This window comes from Bufo bufo, chromosome 6, assembly GCF_905171765.1.
Source record: "Bufo bufo chromosome 6, aBufBuf1.1, whole genome shotgun sequence".
In the NCBI taxonomy this organism is placed as follows: domain Eukaryota; kingdom Metazoa; phylum Chordata; class Amphibia; order Anura; family Bufonidae; genus Bufo; species Bufo bufo.
The window spans coordinates 32,434,369-32,451,870 of record NC_053394.1 but is presented as its reverse complement, the minus strand read 5'-3'; positions in this window follow the sequence as shown (position 1 = coordinate 32,451,870).

The following is a 17,502-nucleotide window of genomic DNA, read 5'->3' as shown; positions in this document are numbered from 1 at the left end:
AATTGTCCCCAAATGTGTTCATAGCCATTAAAGAGAATCTGTCCCCTTTTCTGTACTTCTGTACTGTACTTGCATTTCCCCTGTAATAACAATTCATCTATTCTTATGGTTCTATGTTGTCTCATTCCTTTATTATTTCTACTAGAAGTTATGAATGAATTGCTAGCAGTCTACAATAACGGTACAAAGGTGTGTTAACTAATTGGGGGGGGGGGGGGGGGGGTGTCCCTGCACAGTCTGACTCTATCCAGTCAGTGCTGCCATTGTCAGACTGTGCAGGGACAAGGACAAACCCCCAACTGGTAACACCCCTCTGTACCCTTACTGCAGACTGCTAGCAATTCATTCAGAACTTCTAGTATAAATAATAAAGGAATGGCACAACACAAAGCTATAAGAATAGAAATTTCAGAATTTTTATTACATGGTGTTAAGGGTACTTTCACACTAGCGTTTTTCTTTTCCGGCACCGAGTTCCGTCCTCGTGGCTCAATACCGGAAAATAACTGATCAGTTTCATCCCCATGCATTCTGAAAGGAGAGAAATCTGTTCAGGATGCATCAGGATGTCTTTAGTTCAGTCACTGAACTGCGTTTTGGACGGAGGAAATACAGCAGCATGCTGCGGTATTATCTCCGTCCAAAATTCCGGATCAGTTGCCGGAATTGGAATGTATTAGTGCCAGATCCGGCATTAAAAATACCGCAATGCCGGATCCGTCCTTCCGATCTGCGCATGCGCAGACCGGTAAAAATGTGAAAAAAATATATAATGGATCCGTTTCTCCGGATGACATACGGAGAGACGGGTCCGTTCTTGCAATGCATTTGTAAGACAGATCCGCATCCAGATCCATCTACAAATGCTTTCTGTTTGCATGCAGATTGCCGGATCCGGCAGGCAGTTCAGGCGACGGATCACTCTGCCGCAAGTGTGAAAGTAGCCTAAATCAGACACGTCAGGAAAGAGGACAGCTCATCTCTAAAAGGGTATTCCAGTTGTAGCAAGTTATCCCCCTATCCACATGACAAGGGATAACTGTTACACTGGTTTTGGGGCCAACTGAAGGCCCCACCAATCACAAGAATGGGTTCCCCATACCCTGAAGTTAATGAAGCCTCTGGATGAGCATGTGCACTGCCGCTGAGTGCTATACTTGGCTATCTCCAGCAGTTCCATAAAAAAATTACTGGAGTGCATGGCCCCCTTTCTCTTGATTAGTGGGGGGTCCTAGTGATACCGACCTAATAGTTATCCGCTATTCTGTGGATAGGGGATCATTTCCTATAATCAGAATACTCTGTTAAAAGGGGTTCTTCAGGACTTAACCTGTAGAGGACCTGCGCCGTACATGTACGGCACTGGTGGACATGATTTAAGGACCAGCGCCGTACATGTACGGTGGGCTGATCGGGCAGGTGCAGTAGCTGCAGCCGCCAGATCATCGGCAAGGACCCGGCAGTCACTGACAGCCGGGCCCCTTGCTGCATACGCCAGCATCGGTGAAAACACTGATGCCGGCGTGTTAACCCCTTGTATGCCACGGTCAAAGCTGACTGCGGCATGCAGAGGGTTCGCGGAGGGTACGGGTGCCCTCTGCTTTCCCATCGGGTCCCCGCGCTGCAGTGGCGGGGACCCGATGGCAGAGAAGGAAAGCCCGATGCCTTCCATAGGCATCGGAGCTTGCTATCTACGGAAGCCTGTGAGAGTCTCACAGGGAAGCTGTCAGCATAAAAGCTGACAGCCAATGCATTACAATACACAATGTATTGTAAGGCATTGCAGAGGGGATCAGACCCCAGAAGTTGAAGTCCCAGAGTGGGACAACAATAAAAAGTAAAAAAAAAAGTGCTTTTCATAATAAAAAAAAAAAAAGAAAGTTTCAAGTAAAATAAAAAAATCCCAAAGTAAAACACATAAAATTATAAACAAAATAGAAAAAAAATATAAAACCAGACATATTGGGCATTGCCGCGTCCGTAATGACCGGCTCTACAGAAATATCACATGATCCACCCCCTCACCTGAACGCCGTGGAAAAAATAAAATAAAAACTGTGATAAAACAATCATTTTTTGGTCACGTTACATCACAAAAAGTGCAACACCAAGCGATTGTCACAGTCCCATGACAGAGGTTAGAAGATCTGAGAGAATGGCGGCACGTGAGGTTATCTGACAGTCTCTCTGTTTTCACTTGTTGCAGTGTTGTTGTTGGTAATGACCACACCTCTTGTCCCAGGTGCATCTTGTGGTCATTACTGCTACTCTATTTAGTCTGGACTCACGCTTCATACCATGCGGTTGATATTATCTGGCTGGAGTTGGAAGAGCTGGTGTGTGGTTCTTATCAGAGTTCCTGCTCATCCATTTTCTATTGAAGATAAGTGTTCTTTGCTTTGTATTTTGTTGTTCTCATTGCTCGTTGTTTACTAGGCCTCAGGGAGACGCCGGTTCGTTCATCTGGGAAGAAACCAGTAGTCTCAGACCCTGTTACTACTCCTAGGGATTTTCAGGGTTACTAGGGCCTAGGTTGCCGGTGTATGAATATTCCCACCTTCAGGGTCTATTCATACTGACAGGAGTCAGTACTAGGTTTAGGGTTTCCTAGGTGGTCATCCATTCTCTTTTCTTAGCCTTGAGGCCTAGTTCCTGGTCATTTTCCTTCTGTGGTCATTCTGGTGTTTAATCCCCTCCCCCTACATTGTGACAGTGATCAAAAAGGTGTATGCCCCGCAAAATAGTACCAATCAAACAGTCACCTCATCCCACAAAAAATGAGCCCCTACATAAAACAATCAGGCAAAAAATTAAAAAAATATATAGCTCTCAGAATATGGAGAGACTAAAACATGTTGTTTTTTTTATGTTTCAAAAATGCTTTTATTGTGTTAATCGTGTAAAAAATAAAAAAGTTGACATATTAGGTATCGCCGTGTCCGTAACAACCAGGTCTATTAAAATATCACATGACATAACCCCTCAGGTAAACACGCCATTTTTGTCACCTTACATCACAAAAAGTGTAATACCAAGCGATCAAAAGTCATACGCACCCCAAAATCATACTAATCAAACCGTCATCTCATCCCGCAAAAAATGAGACCCTACCAAGACAATCGCCCAAAAAATAAAAAAAACTATGGCTCTCAGAATATGGAGACACTAAAACATGATTTTTTTTGTTTCAAAAATGCTGTTCTTGTGTAAAACCTAAATAAATAAAAAAAATGTTTACATATTAGGTATCGACCATTGACTGTCTGAAAAGGGCATTAGCCATATACCATCACCTATAAGACGGAAAAAAAACATTTACGTGGGTAGCTTTAGAGGTTTCTCTTGCTATAATTGAATAATTTATTTTTAGAAAATAAACTGCATTATGGGGAGCACATCTCAATAAATGTCACCTCTCATTACATTAAAAAAAATTAAACTTTGAGGCATTAAAACCTATTGATCACCTACTTTTAGTGTGACCTATAGAACCCATATATTACTCAGACTGAATTGGCCTATCATGTTACCATTCCCTGGAGGAAAGTATTGATTGAATAGATGCATTGTGTCATTTACATTCTATAATGCTCTTTGGATTTGTGAACAGTGCCATATGCCAGTCTAACCTGGCTGTATACAGGACACTACAGGCTGTATACAGGACACTACAGGCTGTAATTAAAGGACCACTACCGGCTGTAAATTAAGGACACTACCGGCTGTAAATACAGGACACTACTGGCTGTTAAAACTACAGGCTGTTAATAAAGGACATTACAGGCTATAAATAAAGGACCACTACTGGCTGTAAATGACTGGCTGTATACAGGACATTACTGGCTGCATACAGGACACTACTAGCTGTTAAAACTACAGGCTGTAAATAAAGGACACTACTGGCTGTAAATAAAGGACACTACTGGCTGTAAATACAGGACATTACTGGTTGTTAAAACTACAGGCTGTAAATAAAAGACACTACAGGCTGTAAATAAAGGACCACTACTAGCTGTAAATACAGGACATTACTGGCTGCATACAGGACATTACTGGCTGCACACAGGACACTACTAGCTGTAAAAACTACAGGCTGTAAATAAAGGACACTACTGGCTGTAAATACAGGAGACTACTGGCTGTATACAGGACACTACAGGCTGTAAATACAGGACACTACTACTGGTTGCATATAGGACACCATGGGCTGCATATAGGACACCACGGGCTGCATATAGGACACCACGGGCTGCATATAGGACACCACGGGCTGCATATAGGACAGCACTGGCTATATACAGGACACTGCTGACAGCAGCTTCTGTTCCAGGCTCTGAACAATTTATAAATGTCATGTTTTTTGTAGCACATATAAAGCTGGAATTACAGATATCCTATTTAGCCCTATCTCCCGTGACCCCCCCCCCCCCCCTTCCCCATGAAGCATGAAACCATAAATTCATTATCAGTTCAGTTGCCAGTTCTCTGATGGAAGGATATTAGCTTAATTAGAACATCATTTGTAACATACTTTGGTTAATGGAAATTAAATGAAATTTCTTGTTTCAAATAAATACATGAGTACTAAGGCCAGGTTCACATCACCATTTATTTTTCCATTATTGTGATCCATCAGAAGAACATAAAATTAAAGAAAAAAAAACAGATCCTGTATTTAAAGCATCCGTTATGCACATCTGGCATCAATTTTAGCTATTTCAGCTGAAAGCCATTATTTTACCCAGGAAAAAAGTCCTGCATGTAGTGAATGTCGCTTGTCCGAATAAGCACTTAGAGCCTATTCACACAAGCAATTTTCCCATCCAGGTGCTGTGTCAGTATAGAATGGAATGCACAAGGACTCAACACTGACACATTATAGTCAATGGGCCAATTCACATGTACAATTTTTCACATAGACCAACAGTTTGTGCAGAGAAAATTGCAGCATGCACTACTTAAGTCCAATGTTGCAGTAGACATACCCATTCAAGTCAACGGGTCGGGGAAAAAAACGGATAGTACACAGATTCCATCAATGTGCACTGCGTTTTTCAGTAATGGTTGTTGTGAACCAAAAAAGAAGTGAAAGCAGGTTTTTGATGGACATGAAAAACTAACGACATACATGACTGATGCAGTATCGATGGGAAAAAAATGGACAAAAGGAACACAGTCCGAGACAAAACTGATTTCACACAGTTGGATAAAGGGAATACAGAAGGAGACAAAACTGATTCTACAGGGATGGACAGAAGGAACAGATATAGAAACAAACTGATTCTACAGGGATGGACAGAAGGAACAGATATAGAAACAAACTGATTCTACAGGGATGGACAGAAGGAACATATGTAGAGACAAACTGATTCCATACAGATGGATGAAAGGAACACAGTCGAAGACAAGGCTGATTCCGCAGGCAAGGATCTCAAGTCTCCCGGACGTTCAGGGAGTCTCCCTCTATTAGATAGCGGCTCCCTGACACCCCCATGTGAGACAATATATCCTGGAAAGGTTTACTGATAGCAGAGCAGAGAGATAAGAGAAGTGACAGGACACAGAGTTTAGATTACAGGTTGAATTAACCCTTTAGGGTCAAATTGGCTTCTCAAGGAGATATATATGTTAAAGGCATCCCTCCTTCTGTCTCATTCAGTAGCTATATAACTATTGAGAGAGATGTATTTTTTTAAAATACATTTACACATTTAACACCCCAGTGTTAAATTCACCATCCCCCCCCCCTTCCTGGATGCTTGTTTTTTTCCTACAGTGGGGTAGATAATTACACACAGGGTTTTAAAGAATAAACTTCCTGACTCAGACCAAGAGCCGACTCAGCGAGTCAGCAAGTGAATCGAAGCATCCGCGCATGCGCATTACGCAACCTAAGCTTGGGTTCACTTGCTTCTTGTCAACTCAGCGAATGAACCGAAGATTCGATTCATGAATCGGTTCATTTGAATGAACTGATTCAAATGAACCGATTCATGTGAAAGATCCGAACTTCCCATCTCTAGTTTACTCGCAGTAAACCTTTCCGGCAACCTGTAGCAGTGTCCCCTTCTCGGCGCGTGCGCACAGTGCAAGAAGAAGCCGATGCCAGCAGTCCGCAACGGAGCATCAGGATAAGCCTGTGCGCATGTGCGGGATCTCAAAGCGGGAGGAAGGGGAGGGAGAGGGGACACTGAGGAGTAGAAGGCGGCGCTGGGCACGAACGGCGATGCGTGCGGCCGGGCACCATGCATCCACAGACCTCCCCTGCTTGGGCACCTTAATTCAGTGATTGACAGGTTAGTAAAACCTGTTTTTCCGCAGAATAAAGCCACAAATAGCTTTTATAAGGCCACCTTAGAAATCAGAATGCTACCCTGGACATGAGCAGATGTTTAGCTCACAGGCCTTATAGGTGGTGACAGAATCCCTTTAATCCTATACATAAATATGATAATTTGGGGCAGGGTAATGAGCCCAGTCCTCCACACCATAGAGCAAAGTGTGCAGATACTGCATATGTTTGGAAAATGTAATAAAAAGTTCGTGAAAGAAAAAAAAAGAAAACCTCCCTGAAATGAGAAGTGCACCTCCCTGAAATTAGTTTTTGCAGGTTGGGATGTCTGCGCAGGGATGGACAGAAGAAACACAGTTGGAAACAAAACTGATTCCACATGGATGGAATTACATTGCTTGTTGGAATGAGTCCTATGGCATGGAGTTAAATTTCTTGAGCACAAAAAGTTATGATATTGCAATTACAGTAATTACAGACCTGATTGTCCTTTGTAACTGGAGTAGGGCCAGGATCCCGAAATGTGTTTTATGTATTGACTTTTAATCATCACTTTAATAAAGACCACTCTTATTGGATCAAGCGAGGTTTCCAAAGATCTTTTTAGTTGGCTTTACGTTTATCTGCTTACCCGTCTGGAAGCCTTGCTGGCCTCATCCAGTGACTTGGATCGTGTAGGCCCTGCTGCTGATCCCACTCCTCCATTTGGGAAGTCCATAATATTCGCCTCTAGGTGAGCACCTAATTGTGGGCTTTTTTGGAGGTATCACTGGATGTTGCAATCTGCCTTATTCTTCATATAACTCCTGCAAATACAGTAAAGTCCACTTTTAAATTTAGACCCCAAGCTGACACCTTATGGGGAGGAGCTGTATGGACATGATGTGCTTTCAAATTAAAAGACATATGATAAAGTTTAGGACACGCTGGCTTCCTACAGGATTTGCTGCATGGATACATGTAAATAAACACCTGGTTCATCAAATTTTGGATCAATCTGTGTATAGCATTAGCACTTAAGTAAACTGAACTTTGCATTTAAAAAAGTATAATAAAATAAAATTATGGGCAGGTAAATCCTCTAGGATAGCCTATTCCACCCTGACCAGAGAGAGGAGATTCAGGGGCTTTGGCCTACCTGATATTTACATGTACTACAAAGCTTCGTTACTAGGTAGATGCCTCTCCTTGATCAACCGTCATCCCCCGAACCTCTGCGTCCATCTAGAACGTAATCTGCTATTTTATAAAGAAAACCTTATACTCTGGGGAATCCGCTCATGTTCTCCTAATAACTCATACACCTCCCACTTTGGAAGGGCATGTTAGTCGAATGGGCGAAATTGTACAAATCCCAAGACCTCCGATTTCCCAGCCCTCACCTACCTTTGCACCTGTTACAGGGACATGTCCATCCCGACACCTCCAAACCGACAGGTGTTTGGTCCCTATTATAAGATGTCACACTACGTGATATCACATTGGATAGCGGCGACCTAGATTGGACCGCTATACACTCCCTCCCCAAGGTCAGCACCACTTCTTTTCTCTCAATCATGGCCTTTAGCAAAGGTACCACTGCGCTCAAACTACCAAACCTCGCGACCAAACCACCCACCTGGCTAGAGAAAAAGCTAGAGGCGACCGAGGCCCCCCAAAAAAACACTTTCAACCTTGTACAGGGAGCTGCTCTCTGCCGCCCCTCCGGCACTACAATTTATAGGCGATTGGGAAAAAGAGCTTTCAATAAGTCTCTCACACCCAGAGAGCATTCATCTTCTCTCATTCACACGGCTTCAACCGGTTTATTAAAATCCAGGAAAATTCGTACAAATTACTCACGAGATGGTATAAGACGCCGGAATTCCTGCACAAACTCAACCCTGACAGACCAAAGCAGTGCTGGAGGTGCGGGGTGGAAGCTGGCTCCCTCTCTCACATATTGTGGCATTGTGGTAAAATACCTTCATTCTGGGACCAACTGGAGGTGCAGATTAATCAGATATGTTCCTCACAGGTGCACTTAGATGTCAAATTAATCTTACTCTGGTGCCCTAATGACTCGTTCACCCCCTCTAAGTCAAATCTGCCGACCATGCTCCTTACGGCTGCCCGACTGTTGATCCCTTTCCTTGGGAGGAATGAGTCCCCCCCTACTATGCAAATGTGGATTGAAAAGACTGACCAACTATATAGATTTGAGGAACTTGCCCATTGGGAAACCCTCTCATGCGCCCGGTTTCTCGAGATATGGAAACCATGGGCGTATTTCCGTAAATTTACATGAAGTGGAAGAGACACCGTTCCCTACCCACATCCCCCCCCCCCCCCAATCCCAACCTCCCTCTACCTCCCCAACCCCGTATGTTCATTTTGTTTCTATTGTTTAAACCTGTTTATATGCTTTATCAGGCGTATGTCATTGTGGTCTCAGGACTATTGCTTCTGCATATTTATTGGCGGCCATCTGCGTATGGCTCTTCACCATGCTTTACTATCCTGTGACTGTATGCACTTTGAATAAAAAGAGATTTGGTTAAGAAAGCCAAGCTCTACAGTTATCCTGTTAGCACCACAGAGCCAGAGAGCGACAGGTGTAGCCTGCCACAGTTAATGCCAAAGCCTGCTGGAAACCAAAACAAAGCCTGTACATCGTGTTGGAAGAAAGTTTATTCAAGTAAAGCTGTTATCAAGTTCATCACAAGGTCTGGACTCAATTTATCTCTTCATTCCACCATTCATTTACCCCATTTTCTGCTTTCAGACGGCCATGCCTTGCGTTCCAGTGTATCCAGGTAGGGGCACCGTGAGAAGTGCAACACCATTAAGGGACATTAGACCACCCTACACCACTCTGGCATTCCTACCCTTTGTATCATCTACCACCATATCACTAAAAGGGGCCCTGTGCCCTTGTTGCTTCACTGCAACTGGCGTCAAGACAAAAACATTTGCTTTAAGGGACCCCAAGTAGTGCCCCCGGCCGTTTGCACGTCCAGTACTGCAGCCTGTGTGTTCACTTCCCTGTTCATGCAGGCTTCCCCTCCCTGTTTGGTTCTGATGGGGTTAACTGGTCCATTCCTGGGTGTGGCTTATCAGGTGCCCTCATTATGCAGCTATATCTACCGGTGAGCTGTGGGGCTTGGGGTCAGTCTATCTTCTGTCCTGTGCCTTACTCGGTGTAGCCCCTCGCTGCTGACCCAGGGAGTTTTTGCCATCTGCCCTTGTTTGTGGTGTCACCTGGTAATGCATTGTTGTTACTGCCTTTTCTGATCTCCTGTACCTGTTCTGTGATGTTGTTGATGTTATGTCCTTGCCTGTTCTTCTGTACCTGTCCTGTATGATGTTTATGTTATCCTTGTCCTTGCCTTGCCTGTTCTTCTGTACCTGTCCTGTATGATGTTTATGTTATCCCTGTCCATGCCTTACCTGTTCTTCTGCACCTGTTCTCTGTCTGGATCCACTCTGTTCCTTGTATAGCCTAGCAGTGCTCTACTGCATCTGATAGCCTGGCAGTGCTAAACTGCTTCTGATCCTTGTCTGCCTGTAGTTCCTTTCTGCTTCTGTTCCTATTCCGTGTTTGTCCTGCCTTCGTGAGAGGGCCCCTGGGTTCTCCGGAGGGAGAATCTCTAGTCTGTGTGCAGCTCTGCCTGAGACCGCCATGCTTCCATTCCGCTTGGGGTCCAGGCATCTCCTTCTGCGCTGGTTCTGTAATGACCCAGAGTGCCATTGCCACTTCTGCACCCCGCTACTATCTTTTTTGGTTAACCTAATGTCATTCTGTGTATTTATTGCAGGACCGTCACACTGTGCATATCTATTTCTTGAAACTGTTTATGTTATCATGTAAAGTGCCTGGTTCAACAGTAGGGGGCAGCAAGCATGGCAGAGCTACAGTCTCATAGAATAGAGCTGTCTATTCCATTCTAACCCCCCCCCCCCCCCCTTCTTCATGTGAAGGAGTGGGCAAGTCCCATTTCCTGTAGGAAGGGTGGTGACCAGTCAGAGTGAGTTCAGCTTACCCCCTGCTAGGGGAAAGTCCAGCTTACCCCCTGCTAGGGGAAAGTTCAGCTTAACCCCTGCTAGGGGAAGGTCCAGCTTACCCCCTGCTAGGGGAAGGTCTAGCTTACCCCCTGCTAGGGGAAGGAAGCAGGGCCACGTTCCTGCTGGAAATGCCTTGTCTAGGCCAGCTAGAGCACCTTCAGCTCTGCTGGATGTGGAGGCACAGCTTGAAATCTCTGAAGCCAGGAAGTATAGTTCTCTGGACAAACCTAGAGTCAGACTACAAAAGAGAAGTTGCAACATCCTGCAGAAGCAGAGATTCTATTTAAGTTTGTCAGTACAACAGAGCCAGAGAGCAACAGATGTAGCAGAGTTGAGTTTGTTTGCCTGCCAGAGTTTACATGCTACCGCATGCTGGGAACCAAGAAAAAGCTTGAGACTGTTTGAAGAAACATTTAATGAAAGTAAAGCTGTTATCAACTTCATCACAAGGTCTGGACTCAATTTATTTCTTCATCCCCTTCATCAACAACCCCCCTTTTCATTGCTTCGGAGCCAACGCCTAGGGTCCAGCTTATCTAGGTAGGAGCACCGTGACACGTGCACCAACATTAAGGTACATTTAGGCCACCCTACACCACTCTGGCATTCCTACCCCTGGGTACCATCCACAGTATCACTAAAAGGCGCCCTGTGCCCTTGTTGCTTCGCTACAACTGGCGTCATGAAAACAATTACTTTTTTCCTTCTTAAAGGGCCCTGGGGAGAGGCTCCCCCCTGCAGTTCCCATTCGTCTTGTTGTCTGTTTCCATGTCCTGTGTTTGCTTGGGTTCCAGTTTTGTTGTCTTTCCGCTGGTGGTTTCACCAGCCTGGTTCTCTGCAGGTAGGGGCCAAGTGTACCGGGACCTTCCAGTGAGCCCTCGGCCCAATTCATCCCTACCACCAGAGGCTCTGTGAAGAACGGGGCTCATTGGCTCTCTGGGTTTTGCCTCTGGTCTGCCGGTACACTTGGTTCTGTGGTAGTTCTACCACTATTGCCTAACCTGCCTACTGTCATGTGCTTTTATTACACTTGTAATAAAGTTCTCTGTGGGTCCTTGGTCTGTTTTGCCTGTGTCCTGCTTGCATGACGTCCCGGAGGTCTTCCTTGGGCCTCCGGCACGTGACATTTTGGGGAAGTTTTTGAAATATAACAGACAACAGAAGCATTCCCACAAAAAATATTCATTCTTCAGTCCATTACTAAGTTTCATGATGACAAATTTAGGACCATGGGACCATGTGGCTTTATCAAGGAGCTCCATTCCAGTCCTCCCTTACACCATAGGACCGGCCCCATCTCTGGTGAACTGACTCCCTGCCATACTATTTACATCATGTAACTTAGTAATGGACATAAGAATAAAAAATAATATGGCAGCGCTTCTTTAAGTCTTTAATACACACATTGGCTTGTAAAAAGCAGAATTTCATGTATTTGTCATTGTGTTTTTACAAGGATTGTTAGTGGCATTTTCCTGGTGTTTATCAATTCCTTAAAAAACCTCCATACCTTGTGGATGCTGCATCTTGCTAACTATGCCATGGATTTTTTTTTTAAATGCACATTTAAACAACAAAAATGCATTGACTGTAGTCCATTTTATATTTCACGGTTGACTTTTGTTTAACATCTGGCTGCAGCATTTATTTTTTTTTGGGGGGGGGGGAGGGGGGAAACACCAGGAAAAAAACACACAATGATGTGTGTGGTGTTCCCAAAAACACTTTTTTGTAAAAACATCCTGATGGTACAACACTTTTTTTTTTGGGGAGGAGCTTGTAGAATACAACACACTCGGAACCAAAAAACACCAGGAAACTGTCTTAAAACGGCACTATAAAACTGCAGTCTTTGCAGGGTGTTTTTTGCTTAAAAATAAATAAATCAGTGAGCAGCCACCCTAGGGGCTCATGCACACGATCATTGGCTGTGTTGCATTTTTCGGAACGGAACGTCCTGCTCTCTATAGAACTGTCCTATAGAGTGAATAGTACATGCTCTATATTTTTACGGGGCCGCGGTACAAACATATGGATGCGGACAGCACACGGTGTGCTGTCCGCGTCTTTTGCGGCCCCAATGAAGTCAACAGGTCTGCATCTGACCCGGAACGAATAAGGACCAAAAATACGTTTGTGTGCATGAGTCCTAAGACTCATACTAATTTGTGGTGTTTTTATCATTTTTATATATTTTTTCAAACGCAGCATGCTCTGGGTATGTATTTTTTTTTTACCCATAGGCTTCTCTATTTACATAGAAAAGAATCAGGCTGCTTTCACGAGGACGTGTGTGGCCATGAAACAGGCTCCTTGTGAACAGTGGCGTCGCCAGGGGGGGGCCAGAGGGGGCCACGGCCCCCCCTACATCATGCTGTGCCCCCCCAACTAAAATGCCCGTGCCCCCCCAAGTTAGCCGCCGCAGTCGGGCACAGCCAGGGAGATGAGCGCTTCCATTGCGCTCATCTCCATATTCATCTGCCGGCCTGTGTGCTGCGGCAGGGGAGGGAGAGGCGTGTCCCTTCCCCTTTCTCTGATAGGCTGCAGGCACTAGGCCGGCAGCCTATCAGAGGCCGCAGGCGGAGCCATACAGCGCGGGACACAGGCCGGAAGAAGAGGCCTGCATCGCATCGCTGACATAGAGGTAAGTATGATTTTTTTTTTTTTTTTTTTTACAACAGTGTTATTGGCACATTGGGGGGGGGGGGCAGCTTATTCTTGGCACATGGGGGGGGGGGGGCAGCTTATTCTTGGCACATGGGGGGGGGGAGGCAGCTTATTCTTGGCACATTGGGGGGGGCAGCTTATTCTTGGCACATTGGGGGGGGGCGCAGCTTATTCTTGGCACATTGGGGGGGGCGCAGCTTATTCTTAGCACATTGGGGGGGGCAGCTTATTCTTGGCACATTGGGGGGGGGCAGCTTATTCTTGGCACATTGGGGGGGGGCAGCTTATTCTTGGCACATTGGGGGGGGGCAGCTTATTCTTGGCACATTGGGGGGGCAGTTTATTCTTGGCACATTGGGAGGGGCAGCTTATTACTGGCACATTGGCGGGGCAGCTTATTACTGGCACATTGGCGGGGCAGCTTATTACTGGCACATCACATTGGGGGGGCAGCTTATTACTGGCATATTGGGGGGGCAGCTTATTATTGGCACATTGGGGGGGCAGCTTATTACTGGCACATTGGGGGGGCAGCTTATTACTGGCACATTGGGGGGGGCAGCTTATTACTGGCATATTGGGGGGGCAGCTTATTACTGGCACATTGGGGGGGCAGCTTATTACTGGCACATTGGAGGGGGCAGCTTATTACTGGCACGTGATGGAGGGGTCTTGTTATTGGCACGTGATGGGGGCACTTGTTACTGGCACGTTATTGGTGGGCACTATAGGGGCATCTACTGAGGCCACAAAGAAGGGGTATTTTATATGGGGGGCTCTGTACAGTAGCATTTTATACTGGGACAAATTATGGTGGGTACTATGGGGAAGGGGGGAGAGGAGTACTATGGAGTCATCTACCGGGGCACTAAGAAGGGGTATTTTATACTTGCAAATTATGGGGGACACTGAGGGCATCTACTGGGGCACTATATATGGGGCATTTTATACTGGTACATTATGGGGGGCACTAGGAGGGAAGGGGGAGAGGAGCACTATGGGGGCATTTACTGGGGGCACTATATAGGGGTATTTTACACTGGCCCATTATGGGGACATTAGCTCACCTGGGGGCATTACAAGGGGGTATTTTTGCACTGTCACATTATAAGGAGAATTATTTCTACTGGGGGGGCATTAAGGTGGGCTTTATTACTCCCCCATGGTATGAGCCCCCTAGTAGCAGCACCGGCCTCTCCCTGCTCTGCTATCCCTCTGCCCCTTCTCCAAATCCTTATTATGAAATCTTTCTCATTAGGATGAAACAGAACATCAGCTCCGCCGAGCCCCCGGCCAATGTGGTGAAGTGGCGTCCGAGATCCCCAAGGGCCAAGCCAAGTAACTGTAAGTTTTCATGTGAAATATGTTTGTTATACACATATAGCCTACACTGTGCCCCACAATGTACAGTATACCGCTACACTGTGCCCCACAATGTACAGTATACCTCTACACTGTGCCCCACAATGTACAGTATACCTCTACACTGTGCCACACAATGTACAGTATACCTCTACACTGTGCCACACAATATACAGTATACCTCTACACTGTGCCACACAATATACAGTATACCGCTACACTGTGCCACACAATATACAGTATACCTCTACACTGTGCCACACAATATACAGTATACCTCTACACTGTGCCACACAATATACAGTATACCTCTACACTGTGCCACACAATATACAGTATACCGCTACACTGTGCCACACAATATACAGTATACCTCTACACTGTGCCACACAATATACAGTATACCTCTACACTGTGCCACACAATATACAGTATACCTCTACACTGTGCCACACAATATACAGTATACCGCTACACTGTGCCACACAATATACAGTATACCTCTACACTGTGCCACACAATATACAGTATACCTCTACACTGTGCCACACAATATACAGTATACCTCTACACTGTGCCACACAATATACAGTATACCGCTACACTGTGCCACACAATATACAGTATACCTCTACACTGTGCCACACAATATACAGTATACCTCTACACTGTGCCACACAATATACAGTATACCGCTACACTGTGCCACACAATATACAGTATACCGCTACACTGTGCCACACAATATACAGTATACCTCTACACTGTGCCACACAATATACAGTATACCTCTACACTGTGCCACACAATATACAGTATACCGCTACACTGTGCCACACAATATACAGTATACCTCTACACTGTGCCACACAATATACAGTATACCTCTACACTGTGCCACACAATATACAGTATACCGCTACACTGTGCCACACAATATACAGTATACCGCTACACTGTGCCACACAATATACAGTATACCTCTACACTGTGGAGTCTGTTCTATAAGCACCCTTGTTCTGTGGCGGTGGACAGAAAATAATCTGGAAGTGCCCCTCCCGAGACCAGCCTCTGGATCCGCCACTGGACCGCTCACAGGAGTGTACATTTCTTCTAAACTGTAATCCGTATCCTCTGACTTGCAGAAATCAGCACTCGCTCGGTAACAACTAACAGGCAGTACCTGAAGGCTGTAGCCTGGCCCTGTTATCGAAGCTAGCCGAGTGGTGTAAGGTTAAGGTACTAGTAGAGATGAGCGGCCCTTGAATCCGGATTTAAAGTTAGTTACTGCAGGATATGGATTACAGTTTAGAAATGTCAAATGTACACTCCTGTGAGCGGCGGGGAGGGAGATCTGTGGATGACACTGTTATAGAGAGGGGGATCTGTGGATGACACTGTTATAGAGAGGGGGATCTGTGGATGACACTGTTATAGAGAGGGGGATCTGTGGATGACACTGTTATAGAGGGGGAAATGGGGATGACCCTGTCATGGGGTGGATCTGTGGATGACACATATAGCATAAGATGCTATATACGGTATGTGTCATCCACAGATCCCCCCCCCATAGCAGTGTCATCCACAGATCCCCCTCCCTATAAAAGTGTCATCCACAGGCAGCTAGGACATGTTGAAATCTGAGTGATTTTTTTTTTTTTTTTTTTTAAACCACAGACAGCAGGACTTTTCTTCCCTGTTGCGGTTTTAGGTATTGGGTAAAGTATTGCAGCATTTCTAAGCGTACTTGTGTAAATGTATCGTTATAGCTGCCCCCCCTACTTTTGTCCTGGCCCCCAGTGTGCCCCCCCAAAATTTGAAAGCTAGAGACGCCACTGCTTGTGAAGGTTGCATTCCCAGCACCGACATTGGCTTGTCTGGGCCAGTTGGGTACATAGAGAAGAAAGGGCCCCATAGGAAGGATCAAACCAGACCCCCCACACCGGACAGAAGGGTTTCTGCCTAAACCCTTTTCAATGACCCTTGGGCCATTTTCCCACTGCTTTATTTGCTAAAAAAAAAGTTGTTCCTTTAGACGCGGGCATGCTCAACCAGCTGTTGTAAAACTGTTGTACAACTCCCACAATGCCCTGCTGTAGGCTGATAGCTGTAGACATGCTGGGAGTTGTAGATTTGCAACAGCTGGAGGGCCGCAGGTTGAGCATGACCAAGTTTTCACCTCCAGTAGAAGAGGAGATGATCCCAACTAAGACTGGGGCCCCCTCTTGCCCTGGGCCCCATAGCAGTCGCATGGTCTGCCGCTATGGTAGTTACGCCCCTGCTCTGGGCCGAACTCAGTACAGCATAAGGATCTATGATGCACTGAGCTCCAGCCCAACTGCAGGTCTTCTGTCTCATACTGAAATGTTGCTGTGAGCATAGACAGTAGACTTGTGGTCGGGCTGGATGGAACTCACAGCATCATAGATCACTATCATTAAAGGGCTTCTGTCACCCTCAAAACACATCATTTTTTTTTTGGGCTTGTTAAAATCCTTGTTTAACGACTATTCCCTATATAGGGCTCTTACCTTTGTCTGTGGCTTCTTTTCCTTAAAAATCGATCTTTTAAAATATGCAAATCACTTCACTACCAGCAAGTAGGGCGTCTACTTGCTGGTAGCCGTCGCAAAAAACCGCCCCCTCCTCCAGTTGATTGACAGGGCCAGGGAGCGCTCTCCTCCTCCGGCTGGCCCTGTCAGCATTTCAAATCCCCGCGCCTGTCTTCATTCGGCGCAGGCGCACTGAGAGGAGGACGTTCGCCTCGTCAGCACTCCCTCAGTGCGCATGCGCCGATGACGTCTTCTCTTTCGGTGACGTTATCGGCGCAGGCGCACTGAGGGAGTGCTGAGGAGGGGAGCGTCCCTCTCTCAGAGCGCCTGCGCCGAATGAAGACAGGCGCGGGGATTTGAAATGCTGACAGGGCCAGCCGGAGGAGGAGAGCGCTCCCTGGCCCTGTCAATCAACTGGAGGAGGGGGCGGTTTTTTGCGACGGCTACCAGCAAGTAGACGCCCTACTTGCTGGTAGTGAAGTGATTTGCATATTTTAAAAGAAACACTACGAAAAAAACACACAAAAAAAGTGCGTACGGGTCCCGACTCCCTACATACACAAATTTAGCTTTGGCATTTTTTCT